Here is a 16,674-nt window from a genome sequence, read left to right as displayed (position 1 = left end):
TACCCGATCAATAACGCCCCTTAACTTCCCTTTATTACTCCACTGCCAGTGTAAGGGACAGGGGGGGTAGAGGAGGGAGAGGTAATATTCACTTCATAAATCATGCAGTAAAAAATGTCATGGGGGTAATTGTGGTTTTCTAACACCCTTTAAAGGGAGGCAGATTTTATTAGTGGGTTAACGCTGCCAGCCGACCCTCATTTCTTCTCATTATGGGCTCATGGAGGCATCATCAAAACTTAAAGCGTTACATCGCATCTCAGCGGACCCTGGCCTCATTTCACAAATACGTACAGTATGCCTCTGCTGAACATGAAATGCATCAATAGAGTGAGTGGCGCTGCACACACACTCACACTTATACAAGCAATAGCAATAGTCTATTTACTAGTAAATATAGGACAGTACTATTTTTTGGCAATCTCATTTTCAATGTTTTTTTTCCTTCTATTGTCGTTTCATTTCTTTTATTTATTCCGTCCATTGTTTGTTTCCAGAACATATAAATTGCCAATCCAAGGATAAATAAATAGCATAAATAACTGTGATGATTGCCCCCATTCAGGTGCAATATAGGATCTATTTTCTCGACGTCTTTCTCCCATCTCTTGTTCTTCTCGTCGTAGCTCCCCCATGAATTTCAATTGTCCAATAATTTCCCACTGCATCCTAGACTTACAGCGTTTTTGTCACATCTTCTGGTGATTAAACGGATCGATTTTCTTTTCTCTGTGGGTGATTAATCCCACGGGTTGGAGAGATTACACAGAGAGCCACACTAAAGCCTTATTAATGGATTCACACAGAGAGCCTTCCATTCATAAGGCTAATGAGATTGGATTACAGAGCAGATCTTGGGTGAGAGAGGAAACTCGTGTTTTGTGATATCGAGGAAGACAGTCTGAGACTTTGGTTTTGTTTCACTCATTTGCACAGTAATAGAACATTACAGTAAAGCCAAGCGATTAAAATAGATAAATGACCCTAAAAGAAATACAGTAGGATGTGAAATGTAAGGTGTTGTGTTGAGGTGGTGTCTCCTCCAGGATTTCCGGGTCAAGCTGGAGAAGTGGGTGCGGAGTGAGCGAGTGAGCAGAGATTTGGGTATCGGAGGAATTTGGCTCCTGTGTGTGCAGTGCACTCCCTGAAAAACCCATCTCCAGGAAGTAGAAATGAGATAAGGTGAGTATGGTCAGGAGAGTTACTAGGCCCCAGGTGGAGGGGCCTTAATTATTTTATACTTTAGCTATTGAAAAATAACAGCGCGGCACCGAGTGCCGTGCTGTGAGCTTGTATATCTGCTATTTTTCAATAGTTAAAGTACCTAGGGCCCAGAATTTAATGCGACACCCCTGAGTAGAAATGAGAGAAGCTGAGTATGGTGCCCACAATGACACTACTGTTGGGGGTGCAAGTCCCAAACAACATGCAGCTAGTCACATAGTTTTAGCAGGAAGAGGATAAGGGTGCCAAGCTGACCGTACATGGTGGGAATCTGGGACTGTTTACTTAACATTGTCATAGTTGTCTATAACAGTAGAGCCTGGTGTTGTGTTTAACTGACAGCATTGAACGATGTTTGTGCCAGAACAAATTGATGAAAAAGGTCAGGATTAATAATATTGTTGGTTGCTAGGAGATTGTCAGGAAGGGTTGAAGAGGGCCCTGCGTGGCTTTGGGCTTCAGCTAACTCTTGCATAGAACATGCGGATAAATTACTTTGCCGGCATCAATAAAACACCTTCAATATAACACCTTTTCACTATCAGTACAACAAAACAAATAACCTAAATTAGCCGTTAAAAGTCAGTATGTCTGTTTTTGAGCGGTGGTCACACCGTCTCCATAGCGTGGCCGTGTGTGTAGGTATGTATGTTTGTATGTATGTTTGTATGTATGTATGTGGGTGGGTGGGTCTGTCTGTATGTAGCCTGTGGTGTAGTACCTTTTATGACCACACATGTTAAGGGAGGGGCGCTGTTTTCAGGCCAGGTAATCTGGTAGGAAGATATGCCTCCCGCGCACCCGAGAGATATATTTTTCTAACCTACCTTTTTAGAATCCTTAAGGTGTCTAGTTAATGAATTTTGATGTTCCCAGATCCAATTATTGTCCCATATATGTTTTTTTAACCATACAGTATGTTGTGTCCGTCCTGGATTTTTGGCTGTGAAAACGAATAACTTTAAATCAACATAGCTCCTGAACCATACATCCGACAGAAACCATTCACCCCATTTTATGTTCGTCCTTGCAAGATGAATTGATTGATATGAAGAGTTGCCAAGGTTCTATCATGTTTAGTGCATTAAAACCCAAATAAACACAAAAAAAGTTAAAATTCGCCTAAACTGGATCACAACAACTCCTCCCCCATGCACCCAAATGATATATTTTTTCTAACATTTGCATTTTTACAATCTTCAAGATGTATCATGTGTAGTAAACAAATGTTGATGTTCCCCACTTGAAATATTGACACATGTATGTTTATTCTGGCATAGTGTTTGTTATAGTGAATCTTTGCAAATGTAAAAAAGAGAATGTAAATTCTACATAAGGTCTTAACTATACATTATTCTGAGACAAATGTCCAATTTGTCTGTTTAATTTCGGCATGAGGCATTAAGGGAGATGGCTAGTGACATAATATGTACATTTATGGATCATCAATACTCAAATAAATGCTAAAATGCAAACAATTCAATAGGCGGATTTACATAAGGTCTTAACTATACATTTTTCTGAGACAAATGTCCAATTTGTCTGTTTCATTTTTGCATGAGGCATTGAGGGAGATGGCTAGTGATGGATCATCAATACTCAAACTAAAATGCAGACAATTCAATAGGCGGAATTGGGCCAGAGGACATAGGCATTTTCTTTCTTCAAATTGTTAATATGAATGCTTTGCTTTAGGTGCTTGATACACACATCCCATCCTCAATTCAAAATAGTGCCAGGTTTTAATTTTGCCTACAGTCTTGGATATCTGCAAACAATATCAAATATACGTGACATCTTAATTAAATGATATACATACGTGGCGGAGAGAGTCGCAGCCCCAGCCTTGAAGCCTCAAAGGTCTAGTATCTCCCTTGTTCCATAGATATAGCTCTTTGGAGCAATGGTTAAGATATTGGACTTTCGCGTGGGAGGCCCAGGTTCGAAGCCCGGGTGGGGCGGCACAATGGTGCCGTGTCCCGGATCGGTCTTCCCCATAGGAGGAGGTCTAAAGAGGGGTGATTGTGGCGGAGAGAGTCGCAGCCCCAGCCTTGAAGCCTCAAAAGTCTAGTATCTCCCTTGTTCCATAGGGATATCCCTTTGGAGCGATGGTTAAGATATTGGACTTCGCGTGCGAGGCCCGGGTTCGAACCCAGGGTTACACATAGACAAATTACCCTATCTTGTTCTATTTTGGCATGACATGTCATGCCAAAATACCATTTCATACCAAGATTTGATTCTAGACAACCTCAGGTTTCCAATGGAGCCAACCGTGCCATGCAGGTAAATGCCTAATGATTCAAAGATAGACAACATTTTGGTAAGGGATAAACGGCCATCACCAGTTTCCAAATGGACAATCAAGCTTTCACCTCGATTTATGTGAACGGAAATGTGTGAAAGCCTTCCTTGTACTGACATGCCAAATTTAGGACAATCCCATGCAGTGTTGGGTAAGAACCATGCCGTTTTTTAATCCAGTAAAATATGTAAAAATGTATATCTGTTTTAGACCACATACATTAACTACTGTAGTGTCTTTATAGGGGCAACATAGCTGAATAGTTGGGGAGCCCGCCTGGGGAACCAGAGCCCCTGGTTGTCCCAGGTTCGATTCCAGGCAAGGGTAGCAATGTCGATGTGTGTGGAGGAAAATATCTATCTATCTATCTATCTATCTATCTATCTATCTATCTATCTATCTATCTATATAGACAACTGCACTGCATCTCACCTCAACACAATTAAAAGCACATTTCTAAAGCACATTTAACATGACCAGGTCACCCAAAGTGCTGTACAATTAAAAACAATAATAGAAAAGACATAACAATGCAATATAAATAGCATAGAATATCAAAATAAACAAAAGCAAAACATTAGCATCAGTAAAGGAAGATCATGGACTGCCAGTCTCAGCTAAAGATCAGGCAGGTCTTTAATAAAGACTGCAGCTCTGATGTGTAGGGGCAAGCTATTACAGAGCCTGAGGGGCCCCAGGCTGTCCTGCATAGACCACAGTAGTGTATCTTTTGACCGCTGTACTACATCTATAGACCACTGTACTACATCTATAGACCACTGTAATACATTTGTAGACCACTGTTGTGATCTGTAGACCATTCTAGTGCAACTGTGTGTTGTATTCTGTTTACCACATTAGTGCATCTGTAGACTACTCAAATGCATCTGTTGACCAATGTAGTGTCTGTAGATGTAGTACAGTGGTCAACAGATGCACTACTGTGGTCTATGCAGGACAGCCTGGGGCCCCAGGCCCTGTAACAGCTTGCCCTACAGGCCACTGTATTTCATCTGTACGTGACTTTAGCACATCTGCAGACCAATATTGTGATATATAGACCACTCTATTGCATCTACCAGTAAGACTCCCTAATCGGGAGATAAGCGACCGTTGGTCGCTTATCTCCTGTCACACTGCTGACATCAGTATGACATCACACCGTACACAAATGACCCTTATATAAGACCGGCATTATCTACCGACAGATTAGTAACAAGATGTCAAAATCATTGAAGGTTTACCCTACTAACCAACTGTTTACCATAGCAACCATGTTTTTTACCTTAGCAACCAACTGTTTACCCTAGCAACCAACTTTTTACCACAGCAACCATGTTTTTTTTACCCTAGCAACCAACTGTTTACCCTAGCAACCAATTGTTTACCATAGCAACCATGTTTTCTTACCCTAGCAACCAACTGTTTACCCTAGCAACCAACTGTTTACCATAGCAACCATGTTTTTTACAGGGCCTGGGATTGATGACATCAGAAATCTCCATATATGGGCATGAAAGGGATTTTGTTTCTGGAAATATGTCTGTGGGGTGCCACATTTGGAATAAAACACTTACATCACACATCTGGATATCCATACAGCCCATCTAGTTTGCCTGTGTCCATTTATGCCCATATATCTGATGACATTGGGACAATGATCTCCATATATGGGCATAAAACTTATGTTAATTAGTAAAGCCTGGGGATCTCCATATATGGGCATGAGGGGTACCCTAAAAGGGCATCATCTGGGAATAGCAAATATAGTTATCCTAGAAAGTGAAAATCTTACATCAAAGGCCATAACTACCTACCTACCACCATACTGCATTCCTCATTAAACTACCTACCAGTAAGATGCCTAAGGGAGAAAAGCAAAGGGCGAGGTTGCACCATTTCTTGGTCTTCTGGCCAGTGATGTATATCGGACCATTTAACCATATATGGAGACATCTGGTACCCAAAGATATTCACAGATATGGGCTTAATATTGATGACATAAGGGATCTCCATATATGGGCGTAAAAGGGATTTGGTTCCCCTGGCATCACAGGGATCTCCATATATGGGCATAAAATGGATTTGGTTACCCTGGCAACACGGGGATCTCCATATCTCCATATATGGGCATAAAAGGGATTTGGTTCCCCTGGCATCACAGGGATCTCCATATATGGGCATAAAAGGGATTTGGTTCCCCTGACAGTGATGTCAGTGGCTGGTTCTACAGAGGGGATCTCCATTTATGGGCATAAAAGGGAATGTATGTATGATGATGTCAGATATCATAGACGTCATAGGACTTTCACATAACGAATAACTGAGTAAGCATGTAAACCCGTAAAATCTATATTTGGGCATGGCTGATTTATGACCTCATCATGATGACACGAGCAAACACAGCTGAATTGTATAAATGATCAGTGCAGAAACCAACAGAAGTATTTGACCAAGACTCTTCGATTTAAACATCAACAAAGGTGTGACGTTTGTTGATGGTCACGTGTGACGTGTGACGGACGGACGGACGGACGGACGGACGGACGGACGGACGGACGGCCGGTGGAGGTTTTCATAGTAAACTGCTCCCTGACGGTCGCAATAAACCACTTTAGCTCAACTGCAGACCACTATCTGTTGATCACATTAGTGCATCTGTAAACTACTCGAGTGCATCTGTAAACCACTTGAATGCATCTGTAGACCAATGTAGTGTCTATAGATGTCGTACAGTGGTCAACAGATGCACTACTGTGATTTATGCAGGACAGCCTCGGGCCCCAAGGCTCTGTAACAGCTTGCCATCAGAGCTGCCCAGTCGACTGATATTTTATCTTTATTAAAGACCTCCCTGGCAGTCCATGATTTTCCTTTACATGCTAATGTTTTGCTTTTGGTATTCATTGGTATTTTATGCTAGGCTAATGTCTATTTATACTGCATTGTTATGTTTTTTTTTTACTGTACAGCATATGGATGACCTGGTCAATGTGGTCATGTTAAATGTGCTTTTAATTGAATTGAGATGCAGTGCAGTGGTCTTAATATAGATAGATAGATACCTATTTTCCTCCACACAGATCAACATTGCTACCCTTGCCTGGAATCGAACCTGGGACAACCATTCAGCTATGCCGCCCCTGTAAAGAAAGTACAGTAGTTAATGTATGTGTTCATAAACAGATTTACAATAGGCGTAAATTACATATTTGTACTGAATACAAAAAACTGCATGGTTCTTACCCAACACAGCATTAGATTGTCCTAAATTTGGCATGTCTGTACAGGGGAGGCCTTCACACGTTTCCATTCACATGAATCTACGCGAAAGCTCAAGGGTCCTTTTGAAAATTGGTGATGGCCGTTTATCCCTTGCCAAAATGTTGTCTATCTTTGAATCATTAGGCATTTACCCTCCTTGCCAGACAAGGTAGCATGACAAGGTTGGTTCCATTGGAAACCTGAGGTTGTCTAGAATCAAATCTTGGCATGAAATGGTATTTTGGCATGACATGTCATGCCAAAATAAAACAAAATAGGGTAATTTGTCTATGCATATCATTAATTAAGACATGTATATTTTAAATGTTTGCAGATATCCAAGACTGTAGGCAAAATTAAAACCTAGCACTATATTTTGAATTGGCGATGGGATATGTGTATCAAGCACCTAAAGCATTCATATTTATAACAATTTAAAAAAAATAAACATAAACTCCTTCATTTGTATTGGTAAATGTCCTCTGTCCCAATTCCGCCTGTTGAATTGTCTGCATTTTAGGATTTATTTGAGTATTGATGATCCATAAATGTACATATTATGTCACTAGCCATCTCCCTCAATGCCTCATGCCAAAATGAAACAGACCACTTGGACATTTGTCTCAGAATAATGTATAGTTAACACATATGGTGCCAACCCCGAGTTTCCCGAGTTTGTATTGGTACTAGTGCTGTGCCAACCCCGAGTTTCCCGAGTTTGGGCCGTTTTTGAAAAAAAAAAGAATATTTTTTTTTTCAATTTTTTTTTTTCCAATTTTTTTTTTGGACCTCCAGAAATGTATTAGGCATGATCGCGATCGCGAAATTGCATGTTTAACCCCCATACCAACCCATTCTTTCAAACATGGCAGCCATGTTTGTTTACATCTGAAGAAAACATAATGGCTGATAAATCATGAATGCCTGCACGGATTTCCAAGCGGATTTTTTTGTTTGAAAGCTGTGAACAGCATCTACACACGTGGTGCATCATCTAGGCATGGGCGTGCACTTTTTACACACTTGCACAATTACATGGAAGTCTATGGTAACCATGGCAACGCGGGACATTGGCCGGAAAAAATCATTGCAACATAAGTGTTAAGACCTTATGTAAATCCGCCTATTGAATTGTCTGCATTTTAGCATTTATTTGAGCATTGATGATCCATACATGTACATATTATGTCACTAGCCATCTCCCTTAATGCCTCATGCCAAAATGAAACAGACAAATTGGACATTTGTCTCAGAATAATGTATAGTTAAGACCTTATGTAGATTTTACATTCTCTTTTTTGCATTTGCAAAGATTCACTATAGCAAACACTATGCCAGAATAAACATACATGTGTCAATATTTCAAGTGGGGAACATCAACATTTGTTTACTACACATCTTGAAGATTGTAAAAATGCAAATGTTAGAAAAAATATATCATTTGGGTGCATGGGGGAGGAGTTGTTGTGATCCAGTTTAGGCGAATTTTGACTTTTTTGTGTTCATTTGGGTTTTAATGCAGTAAACATGATGGAACCATGGCAAATCTTGTGGCATATCAATCAATTCATCTTGCAAAGACGAACATAACATGGGGTGAATGGTTTCTGTCGGATGTATGGTTCAGGAGCTATGTTGATTTAAAGTCATTCGTTTTCACAGCCAAAAATCCAGGACGGACACAACATATGGTTAAAAAAACATATATGGGACAATAATTGGATCTGGGAACATCAAAATTCATTAACTAGACACCTTAAGGATTCTAAAAAGGTAGGTTAGAAAAATATATCTCTCGGGTGCGCGGGAGGCCTATCTTCCTACCAGACTAAGGCCAGGCCAGGCACACACACACACGCACACACACACACACACACACACACACACACACACACACACACACACAGGGGGAGGGGGAGGGGGGATAAACCACCGCTCAGTTCACACGGGTGTGATTTTTCACCTTAGTGAGGGAGGGCGGTGTTCTTCAGCTCCCTCACATGAAGCAAATTTGCGTTTGGTGCGGATGAAAATGAGATAAAAGGGACTTTTATAAGATGTACAACATCTCACCTCAAAACACAAAAGAAAAAAGACGACAACAAACAAATAGAGAGATGGATCCCAGGCTCTAAATCAGGGGTCTTCAACAGGGGGTCCGGGACCCCAAGGGGGTCCTCAGAGTCACTACAGGGGGTCCTCCAAATCTTTGTGTGATAGAAACCTTTTTTCTCCTTTTTTTAACCACTTGAACCCTAGCATCCATATTCTGAGAACGTTAGCCAAAAATAGCAGATCACCCCTTAGATGAGCTATTTTCGGCAAAGAGGTTTTGTAGAGGTGAAAAAGAGCAGACCAAGTACAGAGTGAAAGGTCAACTTTATTAAGTATTGACAGTTCAAGTGGTTAAATATCTGAAAACACAAATTGACATGAATCCAAAATACACTGACGATTGTGCTGTCAAACGATGAAACTATATGAAATCCACGAAAAAGGTTGTGGGGGTCCTTGCCTCATCTCTCTCTCAGCTAAGGGGTCCTTGGCCTGAAAACGTTGGAGACCCCTGCTCTAAATAAAAGCACATGTCATCATTACTGCTGGTGGCTGCAGAGCTGCGTGTAAAAATGGCCTCTCTCTGACTCTTTTCTAAACTGGAAATAGAACTGATGGAGCCAAAAACTTTCTCCACATGACTTTGGGGATCCGTGTCACACCCCACGGCCTCAAACCTCCTCCAGAGCTCTGTCAGATCTCAGCAGGACACAGCAGGCTGTCTAAGCCACCTTCCAAGCACTCCGGGAAGGGGGCAGAGGAAGGACCAAGACATGAGGGCGGACAGAGCAGCGGAGGAGTGGAGGGAGGGCAGGAGGATGCAGGAGCAGGGGGTGTCGCACCAAATTCTGGGCCCTGCAGGGTACAAGGATTCACTGCACATTTTGTGCTTTAACTATTGAAAAATAGCAGATATACAAGCTCGCAGCGCGGCACCGAGTGCCACCGAGTGCCGCGCTGCGAGCTTGTAGATCTGCGATTTTTTTTCTTTTAATCGTGAAGATTTGTGCAAGTCTTTGAATATTTCAAATCCTTCTAATGTTTTTTGAAAAAACCTATGTTTCTATGTGAGTGGTGCTCAAACCTTTTCATGTGAAGGACCCCCAAAATGATATGTATTTGGTCACAAACCCCCATCTCAAAATCTTTAGTTTCAGGGACCCCCCAGAAGCAAAATTTGAGTTACAAATGTTCACTTAAAAAATAATATATTCAAAGATTTGCACACATTTTCACGACTTTTCAAAAATGGCAGATCTACAAGCTCTCAGCGCGGCACTTGGTGCCGCGCTGAGAGCTTGTATATCTGCTATTTTTCAGTAGTATAGTATAAAATAATTAATGTCCCACTGTCCCCCTCCCCCCTTGTGACGCCCCTGGATGCAGGAGAAGGAGAAAACCGTGGAGCTCACTTTTAAAACACACGTATGACCCCCAGGGGGGGATCAGGGGCCCCAATCACAGCTGGAGGTCATCCGTATTATGGGAAGGGAATAGGGAGGCAAAGGCAACTGAAGTGGGTTACTCCAGGTCAGTGCGCAGACGATAGCCCCATTTCATCTGGACTGAATAGTGCACATGCTCGCCTACGGAGTGTAACAGATTATGGAGTGGAAAACACACCCCTTAATCGTCCTGTGGTCACTCACTGCATCTCGGCATCTGCGGTGACAATGGTGTTTATCTATGCGTGCGGCGCACGTGGGTGTACTGTACAAGCGTGTGTGTGTGTGTGTAAGAGAGTGTGTGTGTGTGCGCGTGTGTGTGTGTGTGTGTGTGAGTGAGTGTGTGCGATTGTGTGTGTGTGAAACAAAGAGGGAGAACAGAGGAGAGGATTGTGAGGATCTCACGGCACGTTGATTAGTGTTTACAGCATCCGTTAACCATTCACCATTCACCAGTCACCATTGATGGCTTCATTGACTGGTTAATTGTATGCGCTCAACATGTCAGTTTGTCAATGAAAACATTTCCCCCCCCCAAGCAATTATCAGTCAAATGAGATCCATATTCAAACACAGTGCAGCAGTAAACGGTTTCTTACTATGTATTATTGCTGTAAATATGTTTACTATTATTATTGTAGCCGCAACAATGTCATAAAGAACTACTTTGGAACAAAATCATTTACTCTTATGTACCTTACACAAAACAAAGAATAATAAGCAATAAAGAACACCTAGAATCTTCAAACACACTTCACAATGGTGCTAATGTAGCTATATGTGGAAGTAACTGTAGCTACAGTACAGTAGGTTACAGTTACACAGGATACACATGCGATAGCGGGTTGGACTGACATCACATTGAGAACGCAGGCTGTTAAAGCAGATTAAAACGGAATCTCAGACAACGTAGTGTCAACTGTTAGAACCTCAAATAAATATTGATTTCATGTATTTGTTCCTGTAGTTACACCCCTGATTTGCAGAGGTTTGTGTGTAGGCTTTTATTGGACATGTGTCTATCCATTCAGATAAGGAGTGACAGGTCATAAGATGGCAACGAAGATAAGAGCACGTCCCTGAGGTGTCATGTTAGGGGCTCAGGAGGAAGAGTGGCTGCCTGGATACCTGATGGCTCCCTGTTTGATCCCCGGCTCTTCCTTTCAGAACACTGAGCCCCGGATTGGCACGTCGTCGTTGTTGGGTGAAAACCTTGTATGTCCAAAACCGTTCATTTTGTATTTATCATTTTGCAAATGATTTAAACTAGTGAAAACAGCGGATCTACAAGCACACAACGCCTCGCACCGCGAGGCGTTGTGTGCTTGTAGATCCGCTGTTTTCACTACTTTTGTGCGACGGCCTTGTGTGATGAAGCAGGGCTTTACTTTGCGAAAGAACGTACAAATTTGAAACTTGGAGATACGAGGTTTCCACCCGACAACGACGATGTCTTGCATGGCTGCCTCAGCTGTTGTCACGTGAACAGGTGAATACAGTATATTGCACATTGCAATGCACTTTAGATAAAGCTTCTATGGAAATACAGGCCCTTTTATCATGTCATGTCAAAGCATAGGACCTCACTGGCGGAGCACCGCCCTGCTGTCCTGACCAAGAAGGTCCATCACTTTCTACTGAGAACCCCACTGCTGCACACCCACGCACGCACACACACACCATGCGCACGCACACACACATACATGATAGCAGAGTCAATGCGATGCGAGTGTGGTCTAGCCAACACCAACTCGGGACTCCTGGATTGCTGGACACTGCATAGTCAATCACTTTGGCTGTCAGCTACTGTATATTAACTATTTTACAGGAACACTACGGTATGATAGGAGTTTGTTGTTATCAAGACACTTTCAAACTGTTACTAAAGACTGTAGACTGCTAGGTTGTTTGCAATATCATTCTTTTAGTTTTATTTATTTATAGTAAAATCATGTATCTACATCATTTTATATTGACAAGAACATGATTATATTGGTCACATTAAGCTAATAGGCTCTGTGTGCATATCTGTCCTGGGTTTCCCTTAGGTGCATGGCTTTACCATTTCAGTTCATTTTCCCATACTGTAGCTTCGTTTTGATTGGCTTGTTTGATTGATTCCTTCCGAGCCAATTAAATGAAGCCAGAACAGGAAACTAATATAAACCTGGGACTACACTGTAGTCTACAGAACCAATACCATTACTGAAGCCTTTTTCTGTAGCTATGCTTTGGGAGAAAAAGTCACACTTTTCAAAGTAATGACGTCTTTATTTTCCACATAGTTAACTTGATCCATGACAAGGCTATATGTCTGCAAATGAAAGCTACAAACACGTTAAGGTTTAATTAACTTAGGCTAGCTAAAAGGGAACAGCTAGAGGGGATTGCGGTATAAGATTATACATTCATATTATTCATTGTAAAGTAATTATTTTGACAATTTTGCCTGATGTTATCTGAGTTCATGTTGAATAATGTAATGAGTGCTTGAATGGAAACACAATTTGCATCACAAATGTCCCGAACAGCTGCAGGAAAAAAGAGAGGAAAAAAAAACATTTTTTGAATGCAATCACTAGAAAAGTGTCTGTCTTTAGACTGCCGTATATAAAATCCAATTGCAACTTTGCAGTAATAGCTTATGAGATTCACAGGGAAGCCTGTGCGAGCTGCGAGTGTGTGCTCGTGTATATTAACCTTGGGTGATTTCTGGATTCCAGTTCAAGGTTAGCGTGGTGTCACACTGTGATGTCAGAAGTTAGAGCTCAGGGGGGCTAATTATGGACCAACGCTGAGGGATCTCTGCCTCAGGTGAAAACTGCATGCATGGACTGGGAGTTGTGCTGACTCTGATGTGTATGTCCATCTAAGCGTGTGTTTTGACGGAAATATATACTGTGTGTGTGCGCGCGTGCGTTTGTGTGTGTGTGTGTGTGTGTGCATATCGTCGCTGTCGGGCAGAAACCTCGTATCTCCCAAGTTTCAAATTTGTAATTTTTTTTCGCAAAGTAAAGCACTGCTTCATCATACAAGGCCATCGCACAAAAGTAGTGAAAACAGCTGATCTACAAGCACACAACGCCTCGCACCGCGAGGCGTTGTGTGCTTGTAGATCAGCTTGTAGATCGGCTGTTTTCACCAGTTAAAATCATTTTAAAAATGATAAATACAAAACAAACGGTTTTGGACATACACGGTTTCCACCCGACAACGATGATATACACACACACACACACACACACACACACAGAGACGAGGCATGCGCGCAGCGAGCGTGCGTGTACTGTGAGTCCAAACACCCAGGAGTATGTAGCCTATATTTTTCGCAGTGCGAAATGTCTCAAGGTAGAGGCAGGAGTTTTCCCCTCAGTGCAGAAGCCATTAGTCAGAATGGAGGTGATTTATGGGTTGTCTCCTTGCAGAATTTAAATGAACTGCTGTGCTGTACGGGGAGAGAGGGAGGGGCCCACTGATTTTGGTAGCTCCCCTTTTGCACTCCAGCTTTCTGTGTATCTCTCCCTCTCTCTCTCTCTCTCTCTCTCTCTCTCTCTCTCTCTCTCTCTCTCTCTCTCTCTCACTCTCTCTCTCTGCCAGCCCCCCACCCATCAACACCACCTCCTCTCTTGGGATAAATTAGGATCGCTTTTTGGATCCAGGTGTGTTGTCAGGCGGTCAGTTCACTCGCAGAGCTCAGCAGACTTCACTGGCCAAAAAAAAATGTGAAATGTGAAAAGTGAGCTGGAGTACAGTATAAACAGAAAGCACCAACAGAAGGAAAAACAGGGGAAAGCAGGGAGGGAAAAAGATAAATAGCTGCGGCCAGGTCAGGGTCAACAGAGTGCGCTGTTGTGGCACACAAGGTTGTACAGTAAATTAAATGCACAATTGTCCAAATGCTATATACTATACACTATACAGTACACATAAGCTTTTGTCAGTCTTATAGCTTTGAGTAGTTGCACAACTGTCCCTTGCTATATGTTTTCTTTTGCTTTTCCAGAGAGATTTATAATGTTATCCCACAGAGGCAACCATGCAGGGCACCAACCGTAGTTCTGTATGCCTTTTATGGAGACAGTTTTAAGTTTTGTCTTTTTTTGTGTCAAATAGCCTATCATTTTGGAATACACCAAAGTTATTGTTATTTGTTATTTAGCAGCTTCCACCTTGGCTTGAATGTGAATCATTGGTGTCTGTCACTAATTTAATGTAATTATTAATTGTTAATTATGAATAGTTAATTGTATATTGAATGTGCCATGTTGATTTAACTTGCGTATAAAATATTGATTTCCTTCAGAATTTCCTTCTCTGCATGGTAAAAGCTTTTAGTAATAGTAACTATGAATAATGAAGCTGAATTTGTGCCTTTTATTTTGAAAGGATCACTTAAACAGGAAATGGTGCATATTGTTTATTGTTGTAAGTAATCTTACTTGGATAGAATAGTTTATTAATTGAGAAGTTTTAATTTTTCAATTCATTATTTTTGTGAAGATTTACTTGCATGAAGTTTGGATACAAACGTGTTTGCTAGTTTTTCTTGGAAGTCAAGACACCCAGGTAGAGGTATTAAGTTGGCTAATGTCTCTACTCTCTACATGTTTTTTTTTTTGCCATTTAGTATAATTTTTGTATACAATGCCAGTAGTAGACATAAACACCACAGGAGGCTGACCCATAGAGGTCAGGGAGGATGGTCCTCCTAACACAAATCGCTTACAAAGCCCCAGCCATAGCCGAATGGCTTAAAAGAAATTACGCTCAATGTGAAGTGTTTTTTTTAAAGAAATGACATGAGCAAAAGAGACATACCAGGTTGAAAGTGATTAAACTGGCACAATAGTCTTGACTATTATGAATTGAATATGAATATATATATTTTTATATATATATATATATATATATAGTTTTTTATTTTATTTCTTTTTCTCCTTTTAAATTGATCCACCTCTACAGCACCGTCCCCCATTTGAAAACCTGTGATCTAGAACACACAAAACCCTATTGCCAATGTTCTCGGACATATAATATAACCATAAATAGGCATGTCACTATGACTCAGACATAACCATAAACAATCTTGATAAGCCCATATATAGGCATATATGGAGACCCGGTAGTCCAGGGCCACATATTCTACCATTATGCCCATATATGGTGATGGTCGTGCATACACGGGACCGACCGACTTCACTCGAGGGAGAGCCGGCGTTGAGTTGTTTGGATATGTGGGTGCCCATATCCATATTGTACAGGATATCCAAGTTGTCCAGAACCACAAATCTAACTGATATCCATATATGGGCATAAAAGGGACAAGGACTGACAGATACAGAGATCTCCATATATGGGCATAAAAGGGACACAGGCCCATTTTTGTGATACATGTTGACTAATCCCATCTTTTACTTATACTTTTTTTTTTTTACATTTACTTTTTTCTTTTTTTTTGTTGTTGTTGAAAATAGCCAATCTACGAGCTTGTGGATCTGCTACTTTCACTAGTTTGGGTCCCCGGTGAGACTTCAGATTTCTATTTTGGGTCAAGCTAAAACGTTTGAGAACCACTTAGAGTCTCAGCCCTTTTAGACCTCAACACGTCTGTCTAAAATATCTGGCTTCAAAGTGGTAATGTAGATTCTATCCTTCTCCATCTTCACACCAGGCATCCAGGATCCTTGTTGTCTTTTAACATAGAGCCAGTAGACCGTCCTCCCCACCACAACAAAACAACACACAACAGCAACCAGAAGAACAAATCCCACGATGTTGCAAATGATCCCAACAATCTCGGCGGCAGGCATGGCGTCCTTAGCCACGCACGTTCCTAGCGCGGTGAGTTCACCTATCTCCAGGATTTCCGCTTTGTCCGTAATCTCGGGGGACGAGGGCTTCTTGTAAACCACGACACTGAGTGAAGCTTCCATCTCCTTGTCTTCAACCAGTGAACACTTGTATTCGCCAGCGCTGTCTCGTGTGATCTTCGACAAGGTGTAACTGTCCGAATTCTCCAAGAAAACCATCTGGCCCTTGAGGTGGAAGTTGTAGCTGCTGGGAGGAGGGTTACCGTCTCCATGGCACTTCAGCGTCACAACGTCCCCTTCTGCGTAGGGACCCTCGGGTATCGCCGTTAGACTCAGCCTTTCGGTCGGATAGTGAACAGGAACGGTCAGTGGTTCGGACTCCGCTGAGCCCAGCTTGTGGTTGGACAGACAGGAGAAACTGGCATTTACGTCCTCCCTGGTGGCAGTGTACTGGAGAGAGGAGGCTGTGGTCAAAAGCCCTGTGGTGGAGTCTTCCTTCACGGCAGAGGTGACAATGACGTCCATCCCATCAGCCACCAGCGGCTGGCCGTTCTTTTGCCACGTGATCTCG

Source organism: Nannobrachium achirus, assembly GCF_963921795.1.
Source record: "Nannobrachium achirus genome assembly, chromosome: 4".
NCBI lineage: Eukaryota > Metazoa > Chordata > Actinopteri > Myctophiformes > Myctophidae > Nannobrachium > Nannobrachium achirus.
The sequence above is the reverse complement of the archived record's forward strand: the minus strand, read 5'-3'. Positions refer to the sequence as shown.